This window comes from Xiphophorus hellerii, chromosome 7 (genome assembly GCF_003331165.1).
Source record: "Xiphophorus hellerii strain 12219 chromosome 7, Xiphophorus_hellerii-4.1, whole genome shotgun sequence".
Classification (NCBI taxonomy): Eukaryota; Metazoa; Chordata; class Actinopteri; order Cyprinodontiformes; family Poeciliidae; genus Xiphophorus; species Xiphophorus hellerii.
Window position 1 is genome coordinate 17,264,532 of NC_045678.1, and position 13,610 is coordinate 17,278,141.

The following is a 13,610-nucleotide window of genomic DNA, read 5'->3' on the forward strand; positions in this document are numbered from 1 at the left end:
CTCTTATTAATCTTCAAGAAAGAAAAAGCAATGAATCACACTAAGGAATTTTAGCAGGCAACAGCTTATTTTCAGTATGTGCAGAGCTAAAGAGAGTGGAGAAAAGCAGATGCGGCGAGAGAATATTAAGCAACAAATAAAAGCGGAACTTTATAATAAAGTTATTTTAAAAAATATGTGATTTAAAAATTGAAATAGAACAATTTATTACTATACATTTTGTGTACTTGAAACAACAAAAATAATATGTAATCTGTAGACTTTAGTTTTTTTTGTCTTATTTAAATGTTGTTTCTGATCGTCAAACATATTTTAATATCAAAGATACCCTGAGTAACGACAAAATGCTGTCAGATTACGATTGTATTCATTTTATTCAAGGAAAAAGGCTTGTGAAACTGACCTGACCCTGTGTGAAAAACTTGTCTCTTAAGCTAATAAGTGGCTACGAGGAATCTGTAAGGGAAATAGTTTTAATGGCACTAAACATGGCTGAAATGATATCTCAGATTTTTCAAAGCTCTCTATGAGGGCAGCAGATTTGCCACATACCAAAAACCTCCTTCAATAAATGGTTCACAAATGATTTAGCAACTATTGAAGTAATAGTTGTAGAAGGACTAGAACTGACTATTATTTTGCTGCTTCCTAAAGTTGCTAGCTGTACTGCTTTCCTAACAATAACTTTTAGGGAAACAGATATGCTATGAGGGAAATCAATCCATTAATTCTCACACACTATTCCACAATTTTTTAGGTCATGGCATATGGAAACTTGATGCTGCTAGTTTTATAACCTTCCTGGTGGTTAGCTGTAAAGAAGTGCTATTGCTAAGCATGTAAAATAACACATTCAGATTTAGCAATATTATCTTATTAAAGTGATAAAGACAAACAATGTATGGCTGAGATTACATGCCTGAATTATGTCTCTGATATGTCAATTTGAAAGAGGCCTAAAGGGGTAAGGTCTCAGCCATGTTGCCAAAACTTCTACTTTTCTGTCTTCATGTTGCAGCTGTCTGTGTTGCGGTGCTAACTGTAGCTTCTATACAGCTTCACAACATAGCAAAAAAGCAATAAATAGCAAGAACACAACTTACAAAATAAAAGTTCATGGGCGTTTTAAGAAGTACATTTCTCATTTACTCTAGCAGCTAGCTGTGCTGCATGCAGTGCCTGCAGTACTACTAAATTGTAATAAAAAGAGGGTATTCACTTCCATAGCAGAACTAATATCACTGACAACATTTCTGGTTTCCAAGTAACTCCATGTAGCAGATGATTGCTAAAGTTACAGTTGAGCTAATTTGCTAGGTCGGTCCTTCACCTGCAGCCCAGGCATCTCCCTCCCCCCCATTTCCTACTCTATTATTATTATTATTATGATAAGAACTACACGACTCATCTACATCTCTAGACTATACCTGCAATTCATAAAATAGCCCCATAAAGGCAGCAGCTTTTAGTTATAGCACACACATGGGGTGAGTTGTGTAAAACAGTATGCGGTATTGGTAACTGCTTCTGTTCAAACCTTGTAATCATTACCTGGCATCTTATTGCCTCTGTGGCTTTTAAAGCGGTTGTCTCACCCTCAGAAAAAGGGAGTTATAGCTGATCTTTTATTAAAACTTTAGGAGAGTCTCTCTCTCCGGAGGGGGGCAAAGGAGGAGAGGGACAAATTAGTGTTGACAGTAGACACTTAAAGCAGGAAAATCACAGGCCCACTGGGAGGCAGGAGCCACATGGGGCTCCCCGCCTGTGTAAAGAACACTCCAGATTTCACTTGAGATGCAGTCGCCTTTTAACAGGGCAGGGGGAATGTCAACAGACCCTCTTGAATGAGCCAATAAAGCCACTAAAAGGAGCGGATTAACCAGCTGATATCAGGGACAGCGGTTTGTTTTCAATGCAGCTCCTCCTCCTCTTTGGAGCGCAGCCTGAACACATTGGGCGGAACATTTCCTTTGCCTAACATGCTTTTACGCTTCCATAATTGTGTAGTTAATTGTCCTACTTGCTTGTGGTCACACAAGATTTAACCATGTAATTCTACTGATGTTACAAATACATGACACAAAAGATAATGAAAAAAAAGTGTACATTTTTAACAGATAAGAGTCAAGCTCTGACGTTAAAGGGATCTACCTCAGCTCTTCTGAATTGTCCTTTGTCTATTGTTGCTTTTACTGCCCATTTATCAGGGAGCGATGCTGCTGGTGAGTGAGACTACACAACATGAAACAGTAATTACAAGACATCAGGGGCTTTCAATCTCACTTTAATTTCCCAGCAGCTGTGATCAAACATCCTTAGGCCAATTAACTATAATATGACCCAACAATATCACGACCTTCTCACAACCCCATAAACGCAGAATAAACACGGTGGTTTAAAACAGATGTCTCCGAGCACTGACAACAACTCTGCAAAGCACGAAACAAATAAGCCAAAAAGATAGTAGCTTTTGCTTAGCCACTTGTGCTTAAATGGGGCGCATTTGATGCAAGCATGAATACGTTTTTGGAAAGGTGTATAATTTCAATTTAAGCTATGTGATATTTAAGCAATTGTGATCAATAAAGGTTCAGATCCTTATCAAGGTGGCTTTCATTCATAAAGGCCTTTGTGACATGTTTGCCTGTAGCTGCATTTTTCAAAGATTTAACTGTTCAGTTTTATTTAGACGAAAATATATATCAAATTTTAAACTCAACAGAGGTGAAAATAAATATATTTTTAATTAAGGAATTGTAAGAAAATGTTAGTTACAGTGTTTTGTTAAGAAACAAGAAAATTGGAGATGAAACATGTGTAATAAAAACAGTTAAAGTGTTATTCCTCTGAAAACTGTTTACAAATCTATTGCTTACATTAATCCTTTATCCCATGCGACGGTCTTGCAATTGGCATTACTGTGGTTATGAATGGTCCTTTAAAAGCATTCTATAAAAAATATTTTATGGTTTTACTTTTATAAATTAAATAATATTGTCATAATGAGAAAAAGTATTATTATTTTCATTTATTTATTTGTTTTTAAAGGACAAAGGTAATGGGTATAAAATCAACATTTTGGGGTAAGGAGCAAAAAAATGTCCATTCTTGGTGAATTTCAGTTCATATTCACTATGAGCTGAATATCGGTGCAAAATTTGGTTAAAATCTTGCACCTGAAAACATTATAGTTTGGCTTTATTTTGTTGTGTCTTTTTGTTTGTCTAACTCAGTTAGTTTGAGTTAGATTTTAGTGACTATTATAAGTTAAATATTGTTTAATTTTAGCTTAGTGTTCATCAGTTGTAGTAGTCATTTTGGTGAATTTCAGTTTCAGAAAAAAATTCCATATAACAATATGGAATATTAACATGAGTGTGGAAAAAGAGCTGGAAAACAATTAGTGCTTTTGAGCAGAGATATCTCAAACTTTCTTTTCTATTTCAGGCACGGCGGTGTAAAATGAGTTTCACCATTTGCAGTGTGCAGCCTATTTATTATGGAGAAGGCGAGTCTAAAACATAGAGGGATTTCCCTTTAATCAGATCTCTTAGGAGACCGTGTAGTGGACCAATACCCCAATGAGTTCCCCCTTCAAAAAACAAGCAATATTAGATTGGCTGTGTGCTGCTTTAGTTGGACCATCAATCAGAAGGAATTTGAGAAGATTTTGCTAAATCTAAAAGCCTTTTACGTTTCTGAAAAAGCTCATTTCTTTTAATATATTAACACTGAGCAAGCGGCCATGATCATTTATGCGTTTGTCCATTTAGAAATATTTAAGCTTGTAAGCTCTGGATCTAAGCACAATTTTTTTGAGCTTACGGATGACCAATCACAGAGGTGTGTGAGCCCCAGAGCTCTAAAGCAAATGAATCCTTCACAGCATTGTAAATCAGGACCTCAAAGAGTATTATTTAGCCTCAAGCTAAGAGTGCTTGTTTATCAGATGGTGTCTGAGTCTGGGATAAAAACTTCCTCATAAATTTGGGTACATTTTTATGTGCTCGTGGAGGCGGGCTGGCTCATTCTGGACGCAGCGTTCTCAAGAATGCAAAGATAAGCAGATGTGTTCATGTCAAAGAGCTTGTTGGTGAGATTCCAAACACCTTCTAACTGATTTTAATGTGTTTTCAATTATTTCATTCATTCGCAGCCAAAACATTGACAAATTAAAATGCAATGCAGATTTTTTTCACATTCTCAGGTGCTCTAACTCTAACATGTCCAACAGATGTATTGTTTTATTTATTTATTTTTTGCTTTTTACATTTTATTCAGTTGTCTGATGTATTATCACTCGGATACGACATCGCTAACCCCCAGATGATAAATCAGACGAGCGGCGGCTGCTTCTGATAACTCAATAAGCACCTGGACTCCTCCAAACATGTCACACCTGCACTCCTGCGTAATACCACTCTCATTCTCCAGGCCTCACTGGGGGGCTCAATACACCTGCCTCCTGCATCTCAGCAGCCGAGCAGCTGGGAAAGAAACATCATGCATGCTTAATTAGGAGGCTCAGAAACCACAGGAAGATGTTGGTACTTTTTAATGCACAGGTTTGATGTAAATGCTTCCCTATAATAAAAAAAAACCCTCACTCACATGCTGTGGCATCAGCAAGTGGTTTATTTGTGTAGCTATTTAGTAAACAAAGAAGATGCAGTGGCTGAACAAAAAAATCCAATGATTTCTCTGTACTCAAGTATGCATATATGTGGTGGAAGTTATTTACATCTTTAGCTATTACAATTGGCATTTTCTGCTTCATTTACAAGGTAGAGAATTATAAGACAACTTAATGAGCATGTCTGAACATATTTACCCACATAACACCAAAGGGAGCCTTTGCTGATCAATAATAATGCATTCTTTCTGTTTCGTCAATTTAGTGTCAGTTTAGGTGTCATTACCAAGTATAATGAATCAGCGTTTGTTTAAGAATTAATAACAAACTGGAGACATTAATTCATTTAAACAGAGGCAGGTTCTGAGTCATGTATGGGCAACACACAAAAACACACTGAAGGAATAGATTGTGTTCCATTACACATTGACTAAAATATTTACAATTTTAGCTTCTTGTTTAGCTTGCAGCCATAATTTTGCTGCCACTAGCTCAGCAACAGCGTTTTGACTCTTGCAAAAAAGATGCAAGGAAACAAAATTCAATTTTAGAAAAACGAAAATACATTGGACATATAAAGCTAAATATTTCCTTGAGCTGGAATTTGATATCATATACAAAGCAACTTCAGTTGTGTTACATACACTTCCATCGAGGTAGTGTAATATATAGGAAGCCATCTCAGACAGGAAGGTAAATTTGCAATGCATTTTTGTTGTGCTTCACAAGGACAATCTTGCAGTGTGAGAGGATTGCTTATAGGAAGAGATTGTTTTCAACTCTGCAAAAGCTATGTGTTTATCACAGACTCAGGGTTGTGTATCCAGATCTGATGTTAGGCCCAGAGGCTATAACATCTATAAGGAAGCAGGAAGAGGAGAAGCAGCATGATAACTCAGAACGTCCTGCTGTAATTATGGTATTCATGAAAAGATGAAACTGAGTGCAGACTAAATCTGTAGCTTCGGGCAAAATCAGCAGCTTGGCATTACCGCGTGACCCTGCCTCTCTTGATGGTACTGCAAACATGTCAAAACTTTGCTGCTATCTGCGCCAGGCAGGAGTGAGGGAATGAAGTGCATCGATTGCTTGTGATTATTAACTAGACTGAGATAAGCCCTCTCCTTATTATGCAGATTACTGAGGCTCCCCGCTCCAGCATATTGTACAGATGCAAGGGAGCAGCTGCTCTTACAGATGGTGGGTACACGGATCTATCATTATGCCTCCATTGTCTCCACTTCAATTGTTTGGGGGACAACAGAACTGCATCAAAGAGGAATCCGACTGCAATGAATTAAGAAAGAGAAACAAAACCCATCAGCTAAATTTATACACGGGAGGCCGCGGGATGGAGAGGAGCGTAAAGCCGGAGCTCTCTCATATATGAAACCGTGGAGTCACCCAGTCATGTATACTGTACCCAAATCTGTTGGATGCAGCACTGTGCACGAAACATATGTTGTTGTTTTATTAACAAACTCATATTAATTCAGGATTCACGTATTAATTTGAAAAACAAAAGTCTTTTCACAAACAAACTCAGGCCACACCCGCAGTTGTAATTCTAAAAATATTAAATCAAGAAGAAATCCTTCAAAACATGTTCCATTGTCCCACAAGGGCAACTACAGCAGGGGGAAGAATCTGCAGACGACACCAGTTTTTGCCCTTAAGGGGAACCTCTGGTTGTCCATTTGACTCGCTACAGCTCCTGCTGTGCACTGCTCAGATCAGGACACTAGTAGCTCCTCTGATCAAACATGACATTACACTGGAGGGAACTGCTTGCTCACATTATAACAGAGAAGGTCACACTGTGTTGTAAGTCATGACAGGAGTCTCTTACTGTAATGTAGATCGCGAGGGGTAACATTACCTTAAACTCTTAATGCGGTGACATTGAACTGAGCACCGTACACGATGCAAACTGTTCCCAAGCAAGGTGGGAATTTAAACTTTGATGGGAATGTCCCTGGAAATGCAAGATATATTTACTCCTTGATTTCTAGACTTTTATTCATAGTAGTGGCAGCTTTATAAGGAAGAGAGTAAATGAAGCAAAAAAGCTGCATAAAAAATATAGAAAAACACACAAAAAAATTGTAGTAGAGGCAATAAATATAAAAATAATGTCCAAAATTACACTTATCTAAAAATGTATATTGCACAACTAAAAAATTATGGACAACAAGCAGAAAATGATTTTATTTTCCCTCTAAGTTCCTATTTTCTTGCTTTGTGGAATATTATGGAGACAGAATAAAGGAGCATAATAATAAAATAAGATAAATAGTAACAAAAAGAAATAGGAGATGAAGTTCATAGGTATGTCTCTTGTGCTTAAATTCACAAAGGAATAAATGACTAAATAAATGGTTACTTGTGTCACTTAGATAAACGATGATCATATAGAATTGAAAATATTAGCTTTTTTTTTTCTTTTCCCAGGGAAATGTTCTCTATGAATTGATTTTCCGATGTGTATATCTAAGATGAGCTTAATACTTAAAAAATATTTGACAGTGATTTTTATTTGTTTGTTTTCACAAACAAAATAAGGGTTCATAAACTTAAACTGTGTTTTAAAGAGTCTCTGCTAAGTGTAATACAAAAAATACATATTTTGATCCCAAGAGGAATTAAATAAGTTATTAATGTTAATATAGATATTATAATAGACATTTAAATAAAGATAATCAAATGCAGTCCAGATCTAAAATATTGTAAAATATCCTTTTTAATAAAGCATCATAGATATCACTCAGATGTAGGGCAAGCCAGTATTTTCTCTGTGCTTCACTGCAGCAGAGTGAACTGACTCCCAATTATCCGATGATTAAAACAAGCATTATAAAAGTACTTTGGGGTCCTATGTACAGGTAAGTTTTCCCGTTTTTGACTGCTATGTCCTCCTGCTAGTAGGAGGACACAGTAGATGGAGAGCTGAATTATCCATATCAATAACTACCAGTGCTCATTAAGTTGTAAAATTATATCTTTTTTTTTTTTCAATTATTATCATTAGTTTTAAACCTAATATTTTAGTAACAACATTGCTACAGATGTTTTACAAGTTTTGTCTTCCAGTCAATTGTCACTTTTTTGCCTGAAAAGTCTCAACTTAAAAATGACCAGTCACACTGTTTTTGTATTTTTCTGCTGGAGTTTGAGTTTTAATTTAGAGGACAAATAAACAACGCATTGGAAGAAAACAAAGAAATTGTGATAGTTGGTGACAGCACACCAAACTATATTATGTTGTTTAATAAATAAAATTATAATAACAATAACCAAGAATATTGATTTAAATGTTAGTTTTATCCTAAAGAGAACAAATAAAATGGGCACATTAATCACAATAAGCGGCATTGCAAAAAAATTTGGAAAATCAGTTTTTGTATAAATGCAACAGTCCTGGTCATATAACGTAAGACAAAAACAAGAAGTGTGAAACAAACATGAAAATAAGTTTATACTGAGCTTCAAAAAAACTAGCATCTTAGGAAGACGATTTAAAAACAAGAGGCACTTCGAAAACTAAAGTCACTGCATAAACCCTAATTTTACTCTGCAACTTGTCATGGTGATTTAATTTGAGAAGTTTCGCTTGTTTAAAAAAAAAAAAAAAAAAAAAGCCAAACCATGCAGTTTTTCATCACTCGGCTGCATTAAATATGACAAAGAAGAGAAACTTTGAGTTACGCATTGCACGTTTTCAAATTCCTCACAACTGTAGCAGTGCGGCTGAAACGTCTTGTTAAGTGGGGAAGCTGAAAGGAAGACCCATAAAAATGTCCAGCCTTCGTTATCCAATCATTTTCCCTAATACCGGTGTCAGTGTAGAAAATTAAGCCCAACCCAGCAGATCGACGAGAGCTGGATTCCATTTTATTTCCAGTCGCTGTATAACCGATATAAAGAATGAATGCTGGATCTTTTTTTGTCTTTTGGTGCATTTATTCTGCATAACAGCAGCCATTGATTACAAAGAAAGCATTTCAACCAGAATGCCCACTAGCATCTATACAGTGTTTGCTGTTATTCCCATAAGGTGGAGAGAACAAACATTATTTTCCCCAAATAGAAAATCAATTCCAAGCAGAATATATTCTGTTCTCAATATCCAAAAGAAGCTGTCTGCAGATGGTCTCTCTATGAATTAATAAACTTCTGCGTGCCAACTTCTTCTCGCAAGCTATGTATTTATTCAGTGTTAAAGTAGAAGTCATTGCATAAGTGGTGCTTGCTAACATTTCAAATTCCAATTACGATTTGCATGTATAAAAAGAAAACACATAGGTCACAAAGAAAGTGTTGTAGCAGTAATATTGTAACTTGTATCGGCTTTATTCAAATAAACAACATGCCTTTCTTTACACATGTGTCATGGCTGGATAGATTGAGCTCCTGTCAGAACACAAAGCTCCCCTGGCAAGGCCACATCGCCGCGTCTGTTGTTAGGACCTGGTCCACATGGGGCCAAATTTGATTGGAAAGCCCAAAGGGAGGAGCTCCACCAGTCACAGGGGCATTGTTAGCGCCTCCAAAATGGTCAGAGAAGAATGACTGATTATACAACCACAGCTAGGGTTACTAATAGGAATTCTATTTGAATTTCTAACATAACAGATGTTTGCTGGGCACCTCTATGGAGTGCGCATACACAGTTATGCTAATTTGCCAGTGTTTCCCTTCAAGTTAGCTTAGAGTCATTAGAGCACGCGGCTAGCTTGGATCCCTCTGTCAAACTAATAATTTGCCATTATTGATATTAATTAACATTTTTACTCTCAATGTCCTTTTTGACCCACTATCTGTTAGTAAACCCAGTTAGGGCAATAAAATCCACAGGAATCCATTGTAGCTGTGAGTCATTTATCAGGAGGAAAACATAAAGCCAATTAGGAACGGGTGCAGACAGTTGACTTCATTCTGCACTGACTACTTCTTGATCTCCATTATAAATTGCTAATAGAGCAGATTCTGGTGTAGGGAAGAGGTGGGGGAGTAGAGGGCTGGAACTTTCATCCATAAAACCAGGTGGATAGCTTTCCTCCATGATGGAAGGTGCACAACATAAAGCATCGGTTTCATCTGTCAGTCTTTTTTATGAGGGTTGTCATGGTAAATCTCCCTCTCTATTGCCATGCTAATTGGCATAAATTAGGAATATAACCGAAAGATCTTCATAAGTTGATTATTATTCCTCAAGCAGCCCTGTTTTCTCTTATTTTGCTTTGTGATGAAAAAAAGCATAAAACACATATAGCATTAATGGCTTAGATAAATAAGTCCTAATCGGTATATGTGGAATGGTTTATTTTCCAGAAATCTCCACAGGGACTGAGTGAGAAAATACATCACAAAAGGCTGGTTGGATCTTCCATATAAAATCAATAGCAAACCTTAGCTGGATTTAGTTTTCACACTGCTCTCACATCATTTAGAAGACTACATGGTGCCTGGAAGAACTCACCAACAGTATTTGTCTGAAAGGGACACAACTCAGCAACAACAAAATCTGTCATACTATCCGTCTCCTTTTCTCAGAGATTTTTTTATATAAGATCACAATGACAGAATTTAAACCTCTGATCAAAACTGTATCTGCTTGTGTTAGTATGTGTTCTGCTTTCTGTATCCAATTTTTCCGCATCGTAGCTTTACGACGATGTACACTGGGTGCTACGTAAATGAGTGGTATTTAATAGCCTGGATTGAAGTGTAAAGGCTTTCTCCCTTGAGTATTACTCCAAGAACCTAATTACAAGTTTCATCATCAATCATCAACATTATTTATTCAGCGAGATGAATTTCTAATTAATAACTGATGAGCATTATGGCCTCAAACACTGTAAAGCAATTAATTACATTTGGCAACAGGGGATATCCCTGTAAAGTACTATCTGGTGCACAGTCACAGCAATAGGTGCCAACAGGCTAATGACCCCACCAAGATTGGACATTGGATAGTTGTCATTATTTACTGGGGGATCTCTTTAATACATATTATTAAAGTGACAAATAAGTTCAGAGAAACTGTATACAACTCTTATAAACTGTTAATTTTGATTCAGTTTAATGCAAAAATGTACACAAGGTTACCTCACAAATAATCCAAAGTCAAAAGAATTACACAATAAGCACCGCTGACAGCAGCGCTGTTAATTAAGATTCTGAATACCTGACTTAAATCTAAATGTAATACTTGAAAACTTAAAAGGAGAACTCCAACTAAAACACATTTGGTTCATCAGCACTGGCCACCTCTGTGGGAAGGACATTCTCAGGCCAGCTGATGGTCTCTTTCCTGGATTAAACCACCATATTTTTCATAGATTCCTAGATTACATCAAACAATTTCTAACAGGAAAAGGTCAAATGACTAAGTACAAAAGGTTTTTAAATTATGATTTCATTCATGGTATTAACTTACAAAGCTATGGAAATCAATCTGATTCTATGTTAAAATGTTTTGCCCCATGTTAAATAACGAATCAACTGTTATTACCCGTATTTGTTTTGGAAAACTAACAAATTGCACCTTTGGGTTTTACCCTCGGGCTTTGGGACTTCCGTAAACCAGATTAAGAGCTTCTAACCACAACTAGGCAAAACATGAAACTGCAGTTAACCTTCCCAAGAGTCATGAAGATAAATGTTCAGCCATTGGTTTATGAACTTAAGAGTAAGAGTTCTCGGGTTAGGAGGACAATGATCTGAAGCATGCCGGTAATTCCACCTTTGACAGGCTTAAAAAAAAGGAGATTAGGGAGTGATTTATTCAAAGAGCGTATGATTGACAGGCTGTTTATACTTGAAAATCTGGCGGATGTTTGATAAAGTTATTCAAAAGAGGGAAAGCTGCATGAAACTAGCAAATGTCAACTGGATGCTCATTTAGATAAAAAAGAAAAAATCTTAAAAGATAATCTCACTTTCAGAAGCTAAATATTTGATGATAAACTCAGAGTTAGTTTTGTGTGAACTGCCCAAAGATTTGTTTTTAACATAATAGTGTTGTCATCAACACTACAAATATTCTACAAATATTACCATTTTGATCAATTCATAGTGTCAATGTATTTTATTAATTCCCCTTCTCACTATTGTGTATCTGCCGTAGGTTTCATTAGTGTAAGAATATCAAAGTAAATAAGGCTCAAGAATCACATTACAAAGTATTTGACACTGTAGCATACATAATCAACAGGTTAGACAGGTTGCTACACATTTTTTGGCATGTTTAAAATTCACATCATGGGAGGTTTACAGCTTGAGACACCACCATATACCACTAAGGATAGTGGTATATGGTGCTTTGAGAAGCATGTATGGAGGTACATGCTTCTCAAATGTTACCTCCATAACCTTAAGCCCTTACTTAATCTCATGTTACACTATGCAGACACTCTGTTTGCACTGATGAAAGATCAATTCACCTGAGCATGCTGAATGGTCAAATCGGCTCACACTAATGCACTCTGACCTACTTTATTGATTCATCTAATGATTACTGCATAAATAACTGATGTATAAATACCCTTTAGGGGCAGTTATAGACTACATGAATATCCAGATGTGTAAGTGTGCAAAAAAATAATAAAAAATACAGATGACAGCAGCCTAACTTTTGTTTATTTAAAAAAATATTATAAAAACGGTCAAGTTTGTCATTTTATTCAATTTGGAAATAAAATAACTAATTGTGAGTAATAATTTTGTGTTTACTCACAATCTAAGCAGAGATTCAAAGTGTAAGTACTTTACATCGGTAATATTAACTGCATACTATAGATACAGAACACAGATGGATTTAACCATCTTCTGTACCCATTTAATCCACACTGGGTCTCACGGAGGTTGGTGCATTTCTCGGTCCCCATTACAGGTCACCATCCATCACATTGCAAAAAACAGACAGATACAAAAACAGCAAAGCACAGTTTATAGTGGCCAATTAAACTAACATCTATTTGTTCATCTAAGTTAAAGTACCCATGATTTAGAATTAAATGTAATATTTCTCCCTATAATTTTAAGTAAGCTGAGACTATTTAAAACTTTAAAAACCCATAGCTGATCAATAATGTTACTTTTATCAGAAGAGATTTTTAGAATTTTTATTTTGGCTGGTTTGATTTGTTGAGTTATGGATGCAGTGATCATTTCAAGATATAAATCATGTGAAAAAGCAGACAGATGCTTTCTTGATCATTTTAGTTTCAGCTGTCCTGCCTAAGGTCACAAAAAGGTAGAAGCTCACAGCAAGAAGACACACAATTACTGAGGAAAAATAAATTTTCTTTCCATTTTAGATTATGTAGATGATGGGATGAGAAGATTATAAAGAGTGGGGAAGCTTAAATAAGTCAACGTGTGGCTACCTTTAATTAAAATTATTTAATATCCATTCAAAGTAAACAGTGTCCTGTCATGTTCATGTTATATATGACTCTCTTTCTTATGCTGTTAATGATTATTTGTAGATTTCTTGAATTATGCTATAAATCTTCATATACAAACCAACTGACATTTATGCCACCGCCGCAGTTTGGTCTAATTTATACAAAGTGTTACATCTTCATATCACTATAATTGTGCTGTCTCTAGTTCTTTTCAAGCCTCATTTCAATTGTGGCATCTTTGCAGTAATCATTGGTCAAATCGAGATTGGTTAAAATTAAAGTAGATTATTGTTTCATCTGCCTCCAGACACTAAAATGAAACAATCACATTATGAAAGAAACATGAATAAAGTCCAAAATGATGATAAAGAACCACGAGGAGCAGTAATTCTTTCATTTAGAAAATGAAAATCAGTGAACCAGCAATTTAATTTATCTATTGTTTCCATTTCAGCACAATTTTTGCCCATTTGTGGCATATTTTTAAATACACATGTATTCATCTCACACCCAGCTCTATCTGCATGGAGCAGAGATGGATTGAGTCATGCATGGCTGTGTGAGCC